Here is a 22500-nt window from a genome sequence, read left to right as displayed (position 1 = left end):
CCTACAAACACCTCCTCTCCTTATGCTCCCCACCTACACACATCTCCTCTCCTTACGCTCCTCACCTACAAACACCTCCTCTCCTTATGCTCCCCACCTACAAACACCTCCTCTCCTTATGCTCCTCACCTACAAACACCTCCTCTCCTTATGCCCCCCACCTACAAACACCTCCTCTCCTTATGCTCCTCACCTACAAACACCTCCTCTCCTTATGCTCCTCACCTACAAACATCTCCTCTACTTATGCTCCTCACCTACACACATCTCCTCTACTTATGCTCCCCACATACACAGTCATGCTATAATTTGTATATGCCCCCTCTCAATACTTCCTACTATGATGACATGACTCTGAATGAGATGTCACACCTGCTATGTAGGCTAATGTCAGCAATGACTTTTCAATGCTGTTGTACTTTGGAAAGGGATTTGCAATCTGCACTTGGATCAGTTTGCATGCCATGGTGTGCACAAACTCAACTCTTCATACTGCACCTGGATCAGTTTGCATGCCATGGTGTGCACAAACTCAACTCTTCATACACACCTTTTCCAAACAGCAATCTGAAAGCATACGCTAGTATCAAGGCACAACCTTGATTAGCAGGCCAGAAGCAATCGTGTAAACATTCTTTATGTAATGTACTGTAGGTAATGTGAGCAGATTGTATGATATGCCTCTTGTACAACATACGACCAATCTGATTGTTATCTATCTTTATAGTTTGTTCTGCTGTAAATGTATATAGGTAAACCTGAGCCTCCTGTGGAGCTAGGAGCTCCCTCAGTACAGGGATGCAATTCAGTTATAAGAACATTCCAGTTGCTGTAAGTGAAAGAATATAGTCACCGATCAGTCATTCCGATTATTTTTCACCATCTTGAAACCTTCAAACTTCTCTCTACTTATCCATTTACCTTTCATCGACATCTGTATGTCTCTCCTCTGCAAACAAGATCACAGTGGGGCAGCCAAGTCTATAAATGACATTCTTGGGCGCCCCCTTCTGGGCTGTAGCTGCAGTCCCACACTTTTTTTCTGAGAATCGCTCTTGTGACTGCAAAAGGAGAGACAAGAGAAAGCGAGTCCTGAGGATACACTGAGGCTGCCCGCCAAGGCATGTACCCTTATTGTCACTGACTTCACAAAGGAAATGAAGACATATTAAATCATATTTTCTTTGAGCCGATATGCTTCACAATAAGTCCAGTTAATATTCACAGAAGCCAGTTGAGTTGCTTATGTCTGTGTTACAGCCTTATAGACAGATCCATGAGATAGAAAACTCAAGTGTAGCATTAGAGGACTCATTCACAAGACATCCTTTCACACACTAAAACACTTATTCAATTTAAATCTGCGTAGAAATATGAATAATATTGTCTTTCTTACTCCATATCCTATTTTTAAATCCTATCCTGTCCTTTAATTCCTTAATTTCTTGAATAGCTTTCCGAATAGATCCCATATTTTTCCAATTACTGAGTCTTCCCACTTTATGGTATTACCTCTCACTACATAAATATTATTTTCACTTCCTTTGTCTCAACATCATTTAATGAAAATCCACTGAGACTTTCTCACTTTGACATTTCTTGTATAAGCTCAATTCAATTCAAACTTGTATTACAACAGAAAGACACAATACAAACACAAACACATTCAATTAAGACAATAAAAATCCACTAAAAAGAATAACACAATTAAATAATTAAGCAACAAATTGAAGCATATATCATACACACAAACATGAGTTGCATTGGGTATTAATAGCTTGCTAGCACAATAAAAAAGGAAATAGTTTATATTGGAATAATGCCCTACATCGTTTAATTAAGCGATGTAACTGCATGTGGAAATGAATTGGTTGTGTCCAAAAAGGTTACAACCAATGACCGATGACAATAGAAAACAGAGAATTTTGAATTATAACCTCAAGCATGGTGGTGAGCTTATGATTCAATCATCTCTTCCTGATTGCGATTGGGCTCGGGCCCATCCGGCACACAAAGAACCCAGAGCTGTAACAAATTCCACCTGTTTCCAAACACAAACAGTTATGCACACACTCCGAGCTGTCACATCTCATCAGAGAGCTCGCTGGCTGAGGAGCAGACACACTGCAACATGCATCCACTCCTTCAGCTGGTCCCCTAAGCTGTTTTCTATTATCTTTCAAATTTCAAATTATCTTCTTCTTCAGGCTTTATTGCTATTGTTATTATTATTTACACAATGAGAGATGAACATATGACAATGCAATATGAGCCCGTAATAAAGGTTTATTACACAAACAACCTATCAGGATATACATTGTGCGTCATCGTGAAATCTTTCCTGGAGCAGAGGAAGAGGGAGTCATGCTGGCTGTGGATTTTTCAGTTGGCTATATTATAGCGAGACTTTTTCCCAGAAAGCTGCACGGCGCTCCGGGGTCCATCCAGACTGTCCGTCTCCGGAGACACAGTAGCCTGTTGTCTGGCCCGGGGGGGGCAGGAGGAGCCCCGTGTTATGGGAGGGCAAGGGGGACATGTTATGTTAACCTGGGTGGTAAAAGCCTGAACATATTTGGGAAAATACCCCTTTATACCCTTTCTCACCCACCCTCTTTCCTCAGCCCCTCGCCGTCGTTAACTGCTGTTGTTCTCCCTTATTTTCCTCTGTCTCTGCAGTGCTTAAGGCCACGAAGAGGTATCACCATTGCACATCAGCTGTTTTTCCCCACCCTGTTGGTATATTGTTGCTCCACCTCTCCCTTCGTCCGTCGTTTGGGTGTGTGTGTTATCCAGCAATGTGTCAGCAGTCAGACTGAAAGGCTCTCTGTTCCCCCCCTAACGCTCCATCTTGCATTGTCTCTCTCTGGATGCTTTTCTAAGCTAAGCCTGGCACAGGCCTGGATTTCCGCAGGCCAACATTGGAGCCGAGGGAACTGGACTCCTCTGGGAAGGGAAGCAGCTAGGAGGAGATGGAGCACCACTCAAAAGCAAAACAAACCCCCCCCAAAATCAGGGGTTTATTTAAAATCTCATGGTCTTATATTGACAGCAGTGCTACAGGCTAGTGATTAGCCACACATGGGTCATGGCTTTCTAAGCCTCACTTAATTTCCCTTGGAATCCATATTTTGTGTGTTTTACATAGAGGCAAGATACCAGCAGGGATTGGATTTGTGCCTTGTCATTAAAAACATATTATTGCTCGCTGCAGTTATGACTGACTAAACAGTAGCTATGCGATAGGCGTGGTAAACGTTCTTTTAATGAGAACGCATTACCAAAACAGAACAGTATATTCTTATTTCACTTACTTTCCAGTGTGTCCGTGTTTCGATTGCAGCTTTTGACGCAGCGTTGAGCCACATGCATAGATTTTGTGCAACCGAGGACCTGCTCCAGCTTACTGTAATGTCAACCGTGCCCATAATGATCTCACTGATCTTTGACATTGATGGATTCATACGTGTTTGATGTCCCCCGTTAGATCTTGACTCCAGTTGAAATGCCCTGTACAGGAAGGAAGTGCTCACCCACTGGTCGCCTGTTCCCTCTTCAGGAGCTGTATGGGGAGGAGGGAGGGAGGATTTCTGCGCAATATTTACAGTGACCTTTTCCTCTCGCTGGCCAGGGGGCCCATGGGAAAAAAGTGGAGAAGACAAACAATGAACAATAGGGTTTTAGGGGGTAAGGGATGAGCTATGGTGCCAGCGCAGCATGCCATTACGGGATGTGGATCGCAGAGGGTTTGGAGGTCACGGCAAGGATCAAGACCCCATCACTCTCCGCAGCACACCTGGAACACCTGCTCTGTTCTATTCAAAGACACACTAGTGTGTTGCTTGCTCGATGACATCACTGTCAGTGTCAGAATAAGGTAGTGATGTTATGGACAACATGAACCTGCATTCGGTTCTTGTTCTCCTGTATTCACCTCATGTTCATACACGGGGGGCGGGCCAAATTCTGCCGGGTCGTGTTAACACTTCCGGCGGTCACGGCGCAAAATACAAAAGAACGTCAGAAGAAGAAAGTTGTTTTTAGAGCAGGAATGCGTTGAACATCGCCCGCAGCTGCGGTCTGAGTGACGCAAATCAAGTCGAAGAGGAAAAAGATGAGATCAACAAAAAGAAAGTACGAAATGGGCAGTTAACGGCGACACACTGAGAGACGTCCTTGTACAAAACAGACCTGGACTCCAACATAGAAAGCTTCGGATGGTTTTCAGTCTCCTCCGAGCGCAGCGCGAGCCACTTAGGTCTATAAGACGTTAACGCAATTCCCTTGAATGCGAGAATTAACGAGCCAGTTACATGGCGTTGCCTTCTTAGACATTGCCGTTTGCTTTTATTTGGTATGTTACATACAAATGGCTAAATTATTAGTTAATTCAGAGTTAGATGATATTGGAGCAGCCGGCGTTTTTTTTGTTGTTGTTGCCGGAAGTCGTGACACGACCACACGACCGGGTCAAATGGGCGTGGCTACATAAGGTGAATAGAGTTTCACTGTTTGTGAAAATGGAAGCTGGCCTGGGCATGAAACCAAATTCACGTGGGACCTGCCATCTTGTTTCTCCCAGAGTTCTCTACCATACATACAGCACCTCACACGAAGATGTATGAAAACATGACTCATATCAAACAAGAAGCCCCTGTGCATCAAATAACTGGTTGATTACTAGGGGAACTCCTTGGTATGCGTGCTATGCCACTCTTCTTCTCTCTCATTGGCAAAACTGAGACTAAGATCAAAATGACCCTCCAGGGGCCATTGGCCCAAATTGGTGTTTATGTAGACAGAAATGTGTTGCATCAGCATCTGTGCTGATTAGTGACCAACCTCCCAGATCCCAGTTTGATCCCTCAATTATCAGATTAACCCCCCGTCTAATTGGACAATGTGGTTTCCCCCAGAGATCGGGCCTTGTCTTATCACAGAAGTTCTTTCTGCCCTGCACAATTTGGCGAGATAAATGTAATGGTATCGGCGTTCGAGTGTTGTTGCCTGGGTGGTCTCTGCTGCATTTCTAATGATGCTGCGCCTTTCCCAGAACAAGTGGAAATAGCTCAGTGATGCACCGTGAAAAGAGAGAGGAGGAAAGGAGCAAAAGTCCCACTGGGCCTCAGCATTCTCACACTCTCTGATGAGGGGACATCTAACACTTCAGAGAAGCATAATGAATTGTAGCCGACTGGCTGCTAATGTCGTTTTGTGCCATTTAGTCCTATGTTACTGTAACTCGGAGCACTAGGGGTGTCACCGTTTATGTGCGAGGCTTTAGGTTCAATATCTACATTGCAAACTGGACAAATCTTTCACTGCTGAACAATACAAGTCTTCTACAAGGATATCATGGTAAACTAAAACTGAGGCGAAAAAGACGAAAGGTGTTAATTATTTTTTAATTGAAAGTAAAAAATTTAAAACTAGTGAAAATAAAATAAATAGCCTACAAGTAAATAAAAAATCAAATCAAATCAAAGAAAGTTCTCTGGCATTTCTATTTTTTTTGCTGTATCGAATACGTACCGAACCGTGACAGCTGTGTCATATCGTATCGAACCAAACTGAACCGAACCATGAGTTTTGAACAGTTACACCCCTAAGCACAAAAGTGATGACTGGAATAAAGCTCTTCAAGATAAATGCACAAAATGAATACGGTACATCCTATTAGAAAAATTCAATACAGACGTCATAGGCAAAAACACTCGAAAACAACTATGTGTCTGTTCTGGGAGTAGCCTATTATATAACAGCCTATAGGATGTTTGCTCTTAGGTAGGCTACTGGACAAGTCTGGGAAAATGGCAGCACAATGGGATGTTTAAGTTTCCACATAACAAACATAATTTCCTTGGAAATAAATGTCAACTTCCAGCATATCGGCATTACTTTTCTGTCACAAAAATCAGATGGTGATTCATGAAAGAAGGATATTTAAGCAATATAGCATGAGAGCCAGTGTGTTGTGGCAAATATATCCCGCTGATCAGCTGTTATCCCACGAGGCCGCAGGCCGAGTGGGATAACTGCTGAGCAGCTTTTATAAAACGGTTTCCAAGTATGATAATATAATAATAATAATAATACTATAAGTCCGACTGGCATGGCATTCTGATAGAGTCAGTTGAAACACTACTGTAAGGCGGGACCGCAAGAACGTGCGGGTGATTTGATTGGATCGTTCTGGAGACTTAAGTTGACATTGGCCAATCCTGGCGCTTGCTGAGAAGCTGGGAGCTTTCTGCAAAGCCCGACACGCAGCTCGAGTGCAGCGCTGCATTCTCAGCGCTTGCTGAGAAGCTGAGAGCTTTCTGCAAAGCCCGACACCAACTAACGTTACGGGGTTAAATGCGGGGTTAAATGCGGGGTTAACAGCCTTTTTTTTGCAAAGAAGACATTAGCCCGCGTCTATTCTTGTACAAAACATAATTTTCTGCGAAGTATTAGTAAAGTTATAAGCGAAGATCGATTCACAAGGATCTGACAGCTGTCTCCGCCATTTGTTTTTTCTACATTGTCATTTGAGGTAACCAACGCCTTTTAGTAAGAGAGTAGCCATGGCAACTCATAACCCATGGCCATGGGTTATGAGAGTGGGTTACGGGATTTATACAATGGCTGTGAACCAATCAGATTGCTTGATTTGAGAGAGCCGTTTTATAAAGGCCTATAGCCTACAAAATAATACATCTGGATATTTGAGCATTGTTTACTGGTGATTTGCTAATGTTAGCCAATGTAAAAAGAATAACTTGGCGCAAACCTTACATCCAAGAGCTGTTTCATCGGGAGGGCTTTCTTCCTCTGTGGAATGGTTTCTTCCTCTGTGGAATGGTGTGGTCTCTCTCATACAGTAACTGGGAAAGGGTAGATGAACATGGTCATTATCTAACATTTCATCTCTCAATCACTCCACTTGCCTGTAAAGATACCTAGCATAGCATCGATAGAGTCCCGACTTAGCCTTCATTCATTGATTGATTGATTGAAGTGTTTATTTCGAATATGAAAGCAAAATAATAAAATAAAAGCCATTTCAGAAACAAAGAAAAATTCAGAATGAAGGTTCAGTCTTGTGTAGAGACTACTAGCATTACTTAGTTCGCTTTCTGCTAATGTAGCACAGCTAATGTTACTACTATATCTGCTTCTCTTCTCGTCTCTTGCTATTAGTTAGCTCGGTACCGAGCTAAGTAATAGCAAGCTAACATAATCGCTAGCTACCGAGCTAAGTAATAGCAAGCTAACGTTGCTAGCCCCGGACCTGAGGCCAGAGACAGTTCGCTACCAGCTAAAAAAATTACCAACCAACCAACCTGTCCTTACTAATGCTAACAATTATCCATACAACTAACATGGCTTCAGAGTAAAATTATAGCGTAAGTTACCTGTCCAGAAGCAAGAAAGCCAGCTTTCCTGATCGCTTTTGTTGTGTAGACGGCAGTGCCTGTGCCGGGGGACGCCATTGCTGTTTACTGCTCTGTGAGCTATGCCCCGTTCATGAGACAGTCAGGGGGGCTGCCTCTCGCCGACCCCAAAATCTTTCAGAGCTGATTATAGAGAATGAGAGCCTCTGTGGTGATAATGTCATACACCAGATACCATACAATAGTGGTTCCTAAGGGAATATATAGCTGTTTTAGACCTATTTTAACACAAAAACATCGCTGAATGCAGCTTTAAGCAGTTGTGTCAGAAAATTACGATATAATGTTGGTTTTCATATTACTTATGTTAGATTAGAACTATAGAATATTTTTTGTTGTGTGATAAACAAAACATGCATGAATCGACTAGACCAGGGGTTCCCAAACTTTTTCGTCCAAGTAGGCTACCACTACGTAGGCTACCAGTACCAAACCAAATTTCCCAGGGACCCCTGCCACTGTGCATACCACCCCCCCCTCCCCATAAAATAAAATGTGTTGATTTAACCATGCAATAGCAGCAGAAACGCTAAATGACAATATAAGGCTACTAGCTGGTTCAAGTTCAAAACACACACACACACACACACACACACACACACACACACACACACACACACACACACACACACACACACACACACACACACACACACACACACACACCTGCCAACATCAGCTGTGAAAAAGAGGACCAAGGGGGTTATGCAATGACACATAGCCAACTATAGGCCAGTGGTTCTCAAAGTGGGGTCTGGTCTTTGAGGGGGTTGTTCACATTTGGCTCAAACGTCAAAGTCTGGACAGACATGCATGTCGACTGGCTGCCCACTTGTTGGCGGAGGCATAGCGGAGGCATATATCCGCGGTGCGGTCGTGCTCTGGTCGTTTTATTTTTTGTGTCAGTTTTGTCTGTCTCGTCACGTGACGAGATACATCTAATTGCAGCGCCGCAGAGCCAGCTGGCTACGCCTCTTGACACGGTCTGGCTACGCCTCTTGACACGGTCTGGCTACGCCTCTTGACACGGTCTGGTATACACATCACCCTTCAAAATAAAATACTCGTTATTTTTCTCTTGATTTAAAGAATTACAAGAACAATTATGCTTTCTATCTTCCACACTGAGCGTAGTTAGGCTCGTTTTCAACTCACCCAACACATTTTGTTTTTCATACTGTATATTTTATGGATTTGGAAAATGTTTCTAAATCATTTTTAAAGGTTGTAGACAGAGTAGAGTTTTGCTATACAGTATTTACATTTCTGTATAAAATATTTGGTCAAAATAATTACATTGTTCATTAAAAATTTTAAAAATTTACCTTCAATGAATATTCAAAATTTGACAGTTTCAAGTATAAATGGTGGTAGTGCATCAATGCTATATTTAATCCATAAATAAAAATAAATAATATAAAAATAAATAAATAAATACATACATAAATACAAAATAAATGAATAAATCAAAATAAATAAATAATAGGCTACAAAAAATAAAAAATAAAAATACATAGCTAAAAAAAAATCAATAAGGTCTCTGCCTTTATACACTGTTCTCAAACTTTTTCATGTCAAGGTCCCCTAAACTAAAACAAATTAGACCACATGGACCCTCATTCGATCATATTTGATCAGGGTCCCCCATCTGATATTAGATGTTTTATTAGGAGATAGTGTGTGGCACCCATGGCCAACATTCTGTCATTGTCAACACAAAAACAGCCCTATATTGCAGCAGACAGACAGACAGACAGACAGACAGACGGGGATCACAGACAAAGCTGTCTGTAGCAGGGCTGAGCAAGTGGACCTGGCTGAAATATCAGTTCTGGAATGAAGGTGAGTAACGTTATTTCGGTATGTTTTATGTTTGTCATTTTTATGTTGTCCTCTCCATGTGGCCATGCTTGCAAACTTATATCAGCTATAACAGATGTGTATGTACATTAATGTGCTTTCAACAGGTAGACAGACAGTCAATATCCTACTTTCCGACTTTCTGTCTGTCTGCTCGACTGTCTCACTGTCTGCCTGTCTACCTGACTGACTGTTGTCAGACTGACTGCCTGTCTACCTGTCTGTCTGTCTGCCTGACTGTCTCACTGTCTGCCTGTCTACCTGACTGTCAGTGTCTGAACTGACTGTGTGTTTCACTGTCTGTCTACCTGACTGACTGATGTCTGTCTGTCACTGACTGACTGACTGTCTGTCTGTCAGACTGTCTACCTGACTGACTGACTGACCAACCGTCTGTCTGTCTAATTGTCTGCCTGACTGTCTCACTGTCTGCCTGTCTATCAGACTGACTGCCTGTCTACCTGACTGTCTGTCTACCTGACTGACCGTCTGTCTGTCTCACTGTCTGCCTGACTCTCTCACTGTCTGCCTGTCTACCTGACTGACTGTCTCACTGTCTGCCTGACTGTCTGCCTGTCCCACTGTCTGTCAGTGTCTGAACTGACTGTGTGTTTCACTGTCTGCCTGTCTACCTGACTGACTGATGTCTGTCTGTCTGCCACTGACTGACTGACTGACTGACTGTCACACTGGATGTTATGTAATTTAGTGTATAGCTTTGTTGCTTTGAATTTGACATTAGGCCAGGCATGACAATCAAGGCCTCTTTTAGGGCTGTGATGTCTGACCCCTTTTGTTTTTGCCCATCCTTAGTCGCCAGCTTTCTGCACCGCCCAGCCACCGTCATGGTCTAAGTCACCAGTGTCCGGGCCGGCCTCCTGAAAGGTTCCGCCTGTGTCGTTGGTGTAGAGGGCGTACAACAGGTGTAGAGGGCATCCGGGAGGCAGGGCCGAAGGGTGGAGCAACCCTGGACAATGGCCCGGACACCAACGACACAGGCGGAACCTTTCAGGAGGCCGGCCCGGACACTGGTGACTTAGACCATGACGGTGGCTGGGCGGTGCAGAAAGCTGGCGACTAAGGATGGGCAAAAACAAAAGGGGTCAGACATCACAGCCCTAAAAGAGGCCTTGATTGTCATGCCTGGCCTAATGTCAAATTCAAAGCAACAAAGCTATACACTAAATTACATAACATCCAGTGTGACAGTCAGTCAGTCAGTCAGTCAGTGGCAGACAGACAGACATCAGTCAGTCAGGTAGACAGGCAGACAGTGAAACACACAGTCAGTTCAGACACTGACAGACAGTGGGACAGGCAGACAGTCAGGCAGACAGTGAGACAGTCAGTCAGGTAGACAGGCAGACAGTGAGAGAGTCAGGCAGACAGTGAGACAGACAGACGGTCAGTCAGGTAGACAGACAGTCAGGTAGACAGGCAGTCAGTCTGATAGACAGGCAGACAGTGAGACAGTCAGGCAGACAATTAGACAGACAGACGGTCGGTCAGTCAGTCAGTCAGGTAGACAGTCTGACAGACAGTCAGTCAGTCAGTGACAGACAGACATCAGTCAGTCAGGTAGACAGACAGTGAAACACACAGTCAGTTCAGACACTGACAGTCAGGTAGACAGGCAGACAGTGAGACAGTCAGGCAGACAGACAGACAGGTAGACAGGCAGTCAGTCTGACAACAGTCAGTCAGGTAGACAGGCAGACAGTGAGACAGTCGAGCAGACAGACAGAAAGTCGGAAAGTAGGATATTGACTGTCTGTCTACCTGTTGAAAGCACATTAATGTACATACACATCTGTTATAGCTGATATAAGTTTGCAAGCATGGCCACATGGAGAGGACAACATAAAAATGACAAACATAAAACATACCGAAATAACGTTACTCACCTTCATTCCAGAACTGATATTTCAGCCAGGTCCACTTGCTCAGCCCTGCTACAGACAGCTTTGTCTGTGATCCCCGTCTGTCTGTCTGTCTGCTGCAATATAGGGCTGTTTTTGTGTTGACAATGACAGAATGTTGGCCATGGGTGCCACACACTATCTCCTAATAAAACATCTAATATCAGATGGGGGACCCTGATCAAATATGATCGAATGAGGGTCCATGTGGTCTAATTTGTTTTAGTTTAGGGGACCTTGACATGAAAAAGTTTGAGAACAGTGTATAAAGGCAGAGACCTTATTGATTTTTTTTTAGCTATGTATTTTTATTTTTTATTTTTTGTAGCCTATTATTTATTTATTTTGATTTATTCATTTATTTTGTATTTATGTATGTATTTATTTATTTATTTTTATATTATTTATTTTTATTTATGGATTAAATATAGCATTGATGCACTACCACCATTTATACTTGAAACTGTCAAATTTTGAATATTCATTGAAGGTACATTTTTAAATTTTTTAATGAACAATGTAATTATTTTGACCAAATATTTTATACAGAAATGTAAATACTGTATAGCAAAACTCTACTCTGTCTACAACCTTTAAAAATGATTTAGAAACATTTTCCAAATCCATAAAATATACAGTATGAAAAACAAAATGTGTTGGGTGAGTTGAAAACGAGCCTAACTACGCTCAGTGTGGAAGATAGAAAGCATAATTGTTCTTGAAATTCTTTAAATCAAGAGAAAAATAACGAGTATTTTATTTTGAAGGGTGATGTGTATACCAGACCGTGTCAAGAGGCGTAGCCAGACCGTGTCAAGAGGCGTAGCCAGACCGTGTCAAGAGGCGTAGCCAGCTGGCTCTGCGGCGCTGCAATTAGATGATGTTGCACGTGACAGCGCAGCCGCAGTGACTGACAGGGGAGGAGGGGGAGACCGGAAGTTGATAGAGGAAACAGGAAAGTCTCGCAGCAGCTTTAACTGTAAGTTATATTTTCTTTTATGTTTTTGCCATAACATGTTCGACAGAAAAGCGATGCTACTATCCAATAACACGTAGCAATCTAAACACGTTATAAGGTTACAGCGAACGCAAATGACAGTCTTTCCCGAGCATAACTTGGTTTGCTTGCTAGCTAACATTCCTTCCTAGCTAACATTCGCTAACGTTAGGTTAGCTAGCTGTCAAAGTTGTCAACAAAGCAGAGACACATCTCCCTCTAATCTGATGGGATCTTTGGTGTTTTGTGTGTCAGTCTTTAACGTTAGGCGTCAGTAACGTTAACGTTCATTCAGCTGACAATAATAAGGAGCTGACAGATGCGGCTAATGCTAACAGGCTGGCACTATATTCTATTCAGAAATCTGGCAATTCAATGTTGCCTTGCTTGTGGCAAAAGCCACACACCACATAGGTCATGTTCTAATACGTTTTACGAGTTCATTAGGTCTTCTGTTAAATTCGGCCTGTAATTGACGCACCAAACTGCACGTAGTTTTATCAAAACTGAAGTTTCACGCTGCTCGTTATCGCATTCCAGTCTCCACGGTGTAACGTTGGTGGAGGAAGAATGACAGCCAATTCTAAAAACTGGCATAATGAAACTTAATGCAACTGATCTGATGCATGTTGAATTGAAAAGAGTAGTCAATGTTAACGTTATCCAATCCATTCTTAAACTCTCAAGTAAGTTAATGTCCTACCAGGTAGCAACGCACCATTTAATTGCAAGATTCTAGAATGGGGTTCGGCATTATGGTCCTCTTGTTTGGGGGTTATGCAATGACATAGCCAACTATAGCCCAGTGGTTCTCAAAGTGGGGTCTGGTCTTTGAGGGGGTTCCAGGTGGTCCCCAAAAGGGTAATTTATTTTCGCTAGAATTCCATCCATAAGTAACAGAATGTATGGCTATTTTGGTCATGGGTTTCATATACTATGATACACTATGATATACTTAAGCAATATAGCATGAGAGCAAGTGTGTTGTGGCGAATATATCCCGCTGATAAGCTGTTATCCCACGAGGCCGCAGCTGAGTGCTTTCTGCAAAGCCCGACACCAACTAACGTTACGGGGTTAAATGCGGGGTTAAATGCGGGGTTAACAGCCTTTTTTTTGCAAAGAAGACATTAGCCCGCATCTATTCTTGTACAAAACATAATTTTCTGCGAAGTATTAGTAAAGTTATAAGCGAAGATCGATTCACAAGGATCTGACAGCTGTCTCCGCCATTTGTTTTTTTTGAGGTAACCAAAGTATTTTAGTAAGAGAGTTGCCATGGCAACCAATAACCCATGGCCATGGGTTATTGGACTCGGTTACTGGATTTATACAATGGCTGTGAACCAATCAGATTGCTTGATTTGAGAGAGCCGTTTTATAATATACAATAACAACAGTAGATAACACAAACTACATTAAACAAATGAACAGAACAAAAGGTGCATCAGTAGGCATGTTTACATGGAGCCTATAAATCAGATTGAAATAGGTTTAAAATCCTAAACAGATTAACTGTTTTTAACTACTCCATATAATAAACTCCTCAATCAGATTAAACAGGCCCAAACTGGTTGCAGAGGGGTAGTTTAAAATTTTTCATAAACCGATCAAAAGAAATGTTTTATTATGTAAAAGATGAAACTGATTAATCTCTGGCTGTGTTCTTTCTGCACATCCCCATGATGATGCTCTCCGTCTTGTGCAAAAGGGACAGGAGAGGGCATAGAGAGGAGAGGAGCTGCTGCCAGAAGAGTTTTCTCCTCAGGATTCCGTGTCTCTCAATTCTGTGCGACAGTCCATATGTCTGGCATAATTCACGCTTTAGGCTACTGGTATAATTACAGTCTGAATTTCTTCTGCACTGCGAGAAAATGTACTTGTGGCGTGAAGAGTGTGTGAGAGAAGTGTCAATTGCTGGAGTCTCACGGTCAATGCGAGAGTTGGCAGACCTGTCAAGTTGTTGTATTCGTCACTTTTGCGCATGTCACACAGCTGTTCAATTATATGCGTCGCCGCATGTAAACACCAGATCGTATGAAATCACATCCCGTGTAAACAGTTGACCTGAATAGGGATGCAATGATTTTGATGTACGATTATAGTCTGCGAAAAAACCACAGTTATCACGGTTTCACGATTATTATTGTGGATGTATAAAAATTCACATGAGCATTCTCTAAATAGACGTTTTGTTCTATTTTCCCCACAATTTTTAACAGTTGCTGCCTTTCGGAAGACAAATAATACAGTAACTAAAATATTACAGTCCAAAATAATAAATATTAAAAATAAACAAAGTCTGACTGTATCTCTCTTTGGAATGAAATCTCAGCTACCGCTTTCATTTAAGCATTCATGGCGGTATTTCCCTTTGGAACAAAACATAGTCAAAGGCTGCAGGATCTGTCTGACAGTCACTATATTACTTTTATGTCCAGTTTGTGTATTTCCTTTCTTTAGGGGAAATATAACGAATGTGGGTAATAAACTTAGTGCTATCATCAACTGTCTTCCATGCCTTTTAGTTTTATTATTGTTATTATTAATTTTTAATCATGTAATGTAATTTTGCTCAGTTACTTAGTGCATTACCTTCACTAGTTCGGCGTGTAACACGGGGGACACACAGTAGGCGGAAGGGCCGCTAAGCGCATTTCCCGCATGAGCAGGCACCTGGCTGTCCACACAAGGATCGCATTTCTCCGCGCCGGGCATCAAAACTATGATCAAAACAGTCATTCTTCCACATTCTCAGGGGCTGTAGCGGGCAGCGGGCTTCGTTCTTTAAAGCCAGAGTCAAGTGGCTTCTGGTATCATATGAAACTATACGACCTAAGCCATCGATTGGTACCAACCATGTCATGCTAGCTAGCTTGTTAGGCTAAATTTTGGCGAGGGAAAATACATTTTCAAAGGGGTTTTTCACAGCCTAATATTGGTGTGTACTGTGCATGTGTGTGTGTGTGTGTGTGTGTGCGCGTGCGTGCGTGCGTGTGTGTGTCTCACCAGTAGCCTTATTTTGTTATTTAGCCTTTCTGATGCTATTGCATGGTTAAATCAGCCAATTGTATTTGATAGGAAGGATAGGAAAAACATTTTTGGTATGTAAACCAACAGTGGAAGTGGCCCCTGGGAAATTTGATTTGGTACATACCATGGTACTTGGTCTGAAAAGTTTTTTAACGCTAAAGCCCTCTCCAGTTGTGATAATAGTGCCAACGATATCAACAACTCTACAATTACCCCAAACAGTGTTCATGGTCTAAGCCTAGAAGTCCTGCTCCTGTGTGCTTTTGTCATTGTTATAGCATACTTTCTTTAAATAGGCCTTTTGAGGGAAAACTTGACCTTACCATTTGTGTTTGTTGAACTGATTGCTTGTATGAGAGAGTAATATTGTATAATATTGTAATATAGAGAGTAAGTGTGAGGAATTGATTGACAGGTCGATGGCAGGCAGGCACCATGTCCCAGGCAGGAACAAGTTGTCATTGAGCTGCTCCATCATTTGAACCAGTAACCAATGCAGCTAGCCAGTCCCTACTCCCTAGGCCAGAGCTCTACTCCACCCCAAATCTCTGTTCTCCTCCTCCTCCTCCTCCTCCTCCTCCTCCTCCTCCTCCTCCTCCTCCTCCTCCTCCGCCTCCTCCTCCTCCTCCTCCTCCCCCCAGATGACAGCAGCACCCCTTGGCTGGGGGATGGGGGTAAGGCTACACTGATCCATTTCCTCCCCCTCACAGGGCTCTAATTGTAAAATGTGGGTGGCCCTGCTTGTTTGTTTTGGTGGATGTGGTGGCTTATGTTTTGGAGGCGTGTCTTCAGTGCTGATATGGTGGGTTAAGTTTTGGAGGCGTGTCCTCAGTGCTGATGATGTGGTGGGTTAAGTTTTGGAGGCGTGTCCTCAGTGCTGATGATGTGGTGGGTTAAGTTTTGGAGGCGTGTCCTCAGTGCTGATGATGTGGGTTAAGTTTTGGAGGCGTGTCCTCAGTGCTGATGATGTGGGTTAAGTTTTGGAGGCGTGTCCTCAGTGCTGCTGCTCCGTATTCACCTTATGTTCAGACCTTACAGTGGGCCAAATTCTTCTGGGTCCTGTTAACACTTCCGGCGGTCACGGCGCAAAATAAGAGAGTTGTTTTTGGAGCGGACAGTGAAGGAGGTAAAATAAAGAACGTAGCCTACTACTTTGAGCCGGTACACAGCAAGCAAGCGGAGTATCCACTGTTAGCCAGTTCAGATAACGTTATCGTCGACAATGACGAGCACTTTCTTGTAAAACATACCTGGACTCCAACAAAGAAAGCTTGAGATAGTTTTCTCTCCTCCGAGGCAGCGCAAGCCACTTACGTCTATAAGACCCGCAGACGTTAACGTAATTCCCTGGAATGCGAGACTTAACGAGCCAGTTACATGGCGTTGCATTCTAAAGCTTCTGGCATACTCTTCGCGCACGCGCTGGAGGCGGGGCTCCGAGGAGGGCGCACGCACTCTGCGCAGGCCAAAACAGAACATACTCAGTGCTCAGCTCGCTCCTCCAGGCAGTCTGAATGAAATTGAATGTAACGTTCCCAATTCTATGTATTAAATTCTAAAAAATGACCCTCAACATTTGGGAAGGCTAAGCCACACAACTAGTTCGTTATAATCTAACTTCATGCTTCCAAAGGCGACTTTACGACGGTGAGGACTCAATCACAGCAGATATCCACTGATAGCCTACCACGGAGATCTCACAGGCACAGGCAGCAAAACCCGACACGCTGATAGAAAAATCTCCATGGACGCGCCGCGCTGCGCTCAGGCCTCGCCCCCCGACACACCCCGTGCGATGACGTCATAATCGCCGCGTGCCCTATGCGCTTGGCTGGGCGCGAAGAGTTTGCCGTTTGCTTTTATTTGGTATGTTACATACAATTGGCTAAATTATTAGTTAATTCAGAGTTAGATGATATTGGAGCAGCGCAGCCATTTTTTATTTTTTATTATTATTATTTTTAGCCGGAAGTTTTGAGACGGCACACAACCGTGTCAAATGGGCGTGGCTACATAAGGTGAATAGCTCAGGGTGAATTGAGCAGCGGGGGTCAGGCCTGGCCTTGTTTGTGAAGTGGCACTTCTGTCTCACCCCTGTCTGCTCTCCCCAGTCTGCCCCATCTGGGAGCCTCCTTCCTGCTGTCTGCTCTCCCCAGTCTGCCCCACCTGGGAGCCTCCTTCCTGCTGTCTGCTCTCCCCAGTCTGCCCCATCTGGGAGCCTCCTTCCTGCTGTCTGCTCTCCCCAGTCTGCCCCACCTGGGAGCCTCCTTCCTGCTGTCTGCTCTCCCCAGTCTGCCCCATCTGGGAGCCTCCTTCCTGCTGTCTGCTCTCCCCAGTCTGCCCCACCTGGGAGCCTCCTTCCTGCTGTCTGCTCTCCCCAGTCTGCCCCATCTGGGAGCCTCCTTCCTGCTGTCTGCTCTCCCCAGTCTGCCCCACCTGGGAGCCTCCTTCCTGCTGTCTGCTCTCCCCAGTCTGCCCCATCTGGGAGCCTCCTTCCTGCTGTCTGCTCTCCCCAGTCTGCCCCACCTGGGAGCCTCCTTCCTGCTGTCTGCTCTCCCCAGTCTGCCCCATCTGGGAGCCTCCTTCCTGCTGTCTGCTCTCCCCAGTCTGCCCCACCTGGGAGCCTCCTTCCTGCTGTCTGCTCTCCCCAGTCTGCCCCATCTGGGAGCCTCCTTCCTGCTGTCTGCTCTCCCCAGTCTGCCCCACCTGGGAGCCTCCTTCCTGCTGACAGGCTTACTGGGCCACTGCTTTTCACAGTCCCGTTTTCCATGACCCAGTCTGACTCAGACCACAGAGCTGCACAGAGTCAGACCACACTGGAGCTCCAGACAGACAGGGGAGCTTTGGGCTGGGGAAAGGGTCTCAAAGCAGCCCAAAGAAGCAGGCTAAAATGGGTCTGGATTAAGACTGTTTATACCATGCAGCGTTTCCCCTAGAAAATGTTTCAGGCCTGGAGGGATTTCGAAACGTACCTCGACTGCCGTGGGGGCCCTCGCTGGCGACGCTAAACTTTTAGCTAACCTGTTCGCATCTATGATCGCAATGGCATCCCAAGTATCATCATGCTATTATGGGATGCGATGCGAACAGTTGTATTTTGGGAGGTGCGTTTCCCAGGCAACGACACACGTTGACATGTTTTGGAACAGTGCCACACGCTGGCACGATGCTCCTAAAAGCAAAATTCTTATTGTTTTGAATGATTTGGCATCTTCTATTACTGTCAACACCAGTATTGTTGTATTGTAATAATATGCCATAAAGGTTTATTGAAATTTTGGGGAGAGCAGATTTTTTATTCTCATATCCGAGGTTTTGAAAACTAGATTTTGATTGTAAAACACATGAAAATATAAATTAATGGTCTTGTTTTGTTTCTTTGGCAAGTGACGGTGGTATAAGCGGGTTAATACACTTCGAGGTGTCCATTATCAGAAAATAATGGACTTCGTGGAGGCTCACGGTTCACGCCTCTGTGTCGTCCATTAATTTCTGATAATGGACACCTCGGCATGCATTAACCCTTACAGAGCCTAGCAAGATGTTTTAATTCGGCATGAAATTAGGGGAGGTGTTTATTTGCAGTCTAGGCAGGCAGCAATGTTGTGGTAATTTATGATTGTTGACTTATGATTTTTGTCAGTCTGCCTGACAGTTTATGAGAGTGGTTCTCACGCTTGTGAATGTGCTGTGTTTTTATGTCAACTTTAAGCAAGGAGTTGTTATAGCGATGATTCTCAACCATGTTCGTATATGAAGGACCCCTTTGCTCCACACTAGAGCCAGAGACCCCCACTTGATGAGCGATGAATATCTTTATTGTTAGGGGTGTGATTTTGTGTTGTCTGTATTGTAGGCAGAAACAACAGATAAACTATCATCAAAACAGTCATTCTTCTACCTCCTAGAATTGTGTTTTAGATGTAATAAAATAATGGGGAAGTGTAACAATTCATCAATTAGCTGGGGACCCCCTGGAACTCCCTCAAGGACCCCTGGCGGTCCCTGGACTACACGTTGAGCACCATTGTGTTATAGAGAGGCAAAGTGGAACGTCACTTCCTGCTTCAGCACTGTACCAGAGATTTTCATCCGCCATTTATTTTCCCATAGACATTTCGTAAAATGCTTATAAAATAGTTGTACTTCATCGAACCAAACGGTTCAGCTAACGCTATAATCGGGAGAGACCATAGAACATTTCACTCGGACCAAAACTTAAAACAACAACATCGAAAAAATATTTTCTTTAAACCCGCTTTTTTTTAACGTTTTGGTCCAGTGAAATGTTATGCGATCTCTCCTGTTTCTAAATATATCTGTACCGTTTGGTTTGAACCAGTAAAACTATTTTTATACGCATTTGACGAAATGTCTATGGGAAAATAAATGGCGAATGAAGATCTCTGGTACAGTGCTGAAGCAGGAAGTAGGCGGCCGGTCACTTTGCCTCTATTATTCCAGGCTTTTTAAATGGGAAATCGAGGCCTTCTTGCTTTTCGTGAAGCCGAAATCTGTCAAGCAACTTGAGACAAACAAACAAACAAACAGACACACAGCAGCACTCAGGATAACAAACCCCCCAGAGGGCAGATGTCAAGATGGTAAGAAGATGGAGATCCAGAGCTGATCACTGTCCTCCTCTGTCAGAACACACACTGCAGCAGTGCTGCTGAGACTGTCCTCCTCTGTCAGAACACACACTGCATCAGTGCTGCTGAGACTGACCTCCTCTGTCAGAACACACACTGCATCAGTGCTGCTGAGACTGTCCTCCTCTGTCAGAACACACACGTCAGCAGTGCTGCTGAGACTGTCCTCCTCTGTCAGAACACACACTGCAGCAGTGCTGCTGAGACTGTCCTCCTCTGTCAGAACACACACTGCAGCAGTGCTGCTGAGACTGTCCTCCTCTGTCAGAACACACACTGCAGCAGTGCTGCTGAGACTGTCCTCTGTCAGAACACACACTGCAGCAGTGCTGCTGAGACTGTCCTCCTCTGTCAGAACACACACTGCAGCAGTGCTGCTGAGACTGTCCTCCTCTGTCAGAACACACACTGCAGCAGTGCTGCTGAGACTGTCCTCCTCTGTCAGAACACACACGTCAGCAGTGCTGCTGAGACTGTCCTCCTCTGTCAGAACACACACGTCAGCAGTGCTGCTGAGACTGTCCTCCTCTGTCAGAACACACACGTCAGCAGTGCTGCTGAGACTGTCCTCCTCTGTCAGAACACACACTGCAGCAGTGCTGCTGAGACTGTCCTCCTCTGTCAGAACACACACTGCAGCAGTGCTGCTGAGACTGTCCTCCTCTGTCAGAACACACACTGCAGCAGTGCTGCTGAGACTGTCCTCCTCTGTCAGAACACACACTGCAGCAGTGCTGCTGAGACTGTCCTCCTCTGTCAGAACACACACGTCAGCAGTGCTGCTGAGACTGTCCTCCTCTGTCAGAACACACACTGCAGCAGTGCTGCTGAGACTGGCTGCTTGCAGAGGAAATGCTGACTCATTGTGGAAGGACTGAGTTGCCTGGCCAGCGGCGGTTGTTGCAGCATCTGTTTGGATTTGGACACAGAAATGACAGGCTCTGGCTGGAGGTTCTCGTTATCGCCCCGTGTTATCAGTCTGTTTACGAATCCAAAAAACTGAAATCATCTAAATCTGCTGAGCTCATATTTAGTATGATCGAATTAAGATCTGATGGCCGCGGCGCAGATTCAATCCTGTCATTTTTTTTGGGCTATATTGAGTATTGACTGAGTCCAGTCTTTCTGCCCCTCTCAGAGCCATGTGCCGGCCTGGCTGGCTGTGAGAGAGGACTGAGGACCATTGTTTCAAGCTCTGCCCGGCCTGTGTGATCAGGCCCGGGTGATGTTTGGCTCGCTCTGTGCATTCAGAGGGGTGTGTGAGTGTGTGTGTGTGTGTGTGTGTGTGAGGGGGGGCGGTAGATCTTTGATGGAATCTTGGTGTTTGTGTAATGTTGGGGCGCACAGAGTGAAATGGTGTTAGTGTGGGGGTGCTGTGGTGAGTTAGCTGCTCTGATGGGCGATGGAGGGGGTGATAGGGGTGATGAGTTGTCTGAAAGGGTCCCTTTGTGCCCCCTCAGCCCATCTCTCTCTCTCTCTCTCTCTCTCTCTCTCTCTCTCACTCACACACACACACACACACACACACACACACACACACACACGCACACGCACTCACACCTGCCAATCACTGCCATATGTGAGTCACCTTTGAGCCCAGACCAGCTTGTGATCTAAGGCAGTTTCCTGAGACTTGGTCGCGCACTGACCTAAAACAAACCCCACAGTGAGGCAGGAGATGGAGCACTACACTACAGTATGTTGATATGGAGATGGAGCACTACACTACAGTATGTTGCTATAGTGGCTCAGGGTCACATACTGTACATCAGGGGTTCCCAACCTTTTTTCTGCCAAGGAACCGGTAGATACATGCACGACCGGTTGTCAATTTGAATGGTTTTAGTTGATATATATTTACTCACCAGGTGGCGACAAAGGGTAAATAACAGCCTTTTGTGTTGTACTGTATATAGCCAATACAGTATTTATGTTTTTGTTTGAACTACAAACATAAATAAACATCAAACTTGAAAAAATTGGACCGGCTCGCGGCCCGGTACCAAATGCGTTGCGGCCCGGTACCGGCCCGCGACCCGGTGGTTGGGGACCACTGCTGTAGATAAAGAGCCCCTTTGGTCTACTCATTTGTTAAATTCATATTCTGTCTACCTTAAATCATATGGGGGCTGTTCTGCTGTCTGTCAGGTCAGCAGTAGGTTCGCTGCTTGCCAGTAAGGCTGTCCTCCAATACATTTTTTCGAATTCAATTATTCTATTGAGGTTTTCCACGAATATTCCAATGTCTGCTGTGATGTCGTCATGACTTTTTTTTTTAATAATCCCCCCAAAATGTAATCAGTGGTTAAGTGGTTTTTGTGGTTATGGCCGAAGTGGGCTGGCTGCCGTAAACGATCTTCCCGGCCCGCACACAGTCGAAAAGTCGATTTTTAACCCGTAGTGAGTCATGCAGTAATACATTAACGCTTTTATTTTGAAACTAAAATGATGTCTAGCTTCCGTATGGTTAGTATGGTCACGTCAGTTTGCTGGTTATTTGTGTTGTGGGTTCAAGACGATACCGTCTTCTAACTTGAAAGACGTGAGTTTGCTGGGCATACAGTCGGGTAGTGTATATTGATCTGTGATTCCAGTCGTGTCATGTA

General features: G+C 44.5%; 1 protein-coding gene across 1 annotated transcript in view; it reads left to right on the top strand.

Annotated features, from left to right (window-relative positions):
• The first annotated feature begins 12135 nt into the window (after positions 1 to 12135).
• The window catches only part of exoc2 (exocyst complex component 2), a 97367-nt gene continuing 87002 nt past the window's right edge, over positions 12136 to 22500 (top strand). The window contains exon 1 of the mRNA XM_083648447.1: positions 12136 to 12191. The gene's annotated coding sequence lies outside the window, so the exon portion shown is untranslated. The remainder of the gene's footprint in view (positions 12192 to 22500) is intronic.

Source organism: Poromitra crassiceps (genome assembly GCF_964638095.1).
Source record: "Poromitra crassiceps genome assembly, chromosome: 12".
NCBI classification, from domain to species: domain Eukaryota; kingdom Metazoa; phylum Chordata; class Actinopteri; order Beryciformes; family Melamphaidae; genus Poromitra; species Poromitra crassiceps.
The sequence above is the reverse complement of the archived record's forward strand: the minus strand, read 5'-3'. Positions and strand labels throughout refer to the sequence as shown.